The sequence below is a fragment of the Corvus brachyrhynchos genome, unplaced genomic scaffold, assembly GCF_000691975.1.
Source record: "Corvus brachyrhynchos isolate BGI_N302 unplaced genomic scaffold, ASM69197v1 scaffold424, whole genome shotgun sequence".
Classification (NCBI taxonomy): domain Eukaryota; kingdom Metazoa; phylum Chordata; class Aves; order Passeriformes; family Corvidae; genus Corvus; species Corvus brachyrhynchos.
In genome coordinates this window covers 340,384-340,851 of record NW_008237953.1, presented here as the reverse complement: position 1 = coordinate 340,851, position 468 = coordinate 340,384, and positions in this window count along the sequence as shown.

Sequence of the window (468 nt, the reverse complement as noted above, 5' to 3'; positions counted from 1 at the left end):
TGGTGTTTTGGGGGGGGTTTTTTTTTTTTTTGGGGGGGGGGGGGGGGCCAGTGTTTTGGTTTAGTGGTTTTGGGGTTTGGTTTATTTGGTTAGGGTTTTTTAGTGGGGGTTTGTGGGTGGGGTTGGTTTTTCAGTTGGTTGGGTTTTTTAATTAAGCCATTTGTGCAAAAGCTGAAGTACAGGTAATCACAATAGTAAGTCTGTTGTGCAAATATGAATCTGTTTATTTTTGAAAAAAATCCTCATCTTGGAAAGGAGAAGGGATGTAAGTAGTTAAGTGAGAATCAAAATAAAGATTTTGTAATATTTACTGTGTTTGGCTTTGCCCTCAGCTGAGCTTCTTTTAGCATATTCTTTTTTAACCAAAACTAATTGGTCTCTTTCTCACCCCTTCCAAATTCCAAATTAGAATTTGTCTCTTTTAAAGTAACCAGCAGAATCATTAGCACTTTTAGGTTCATCAGAAGT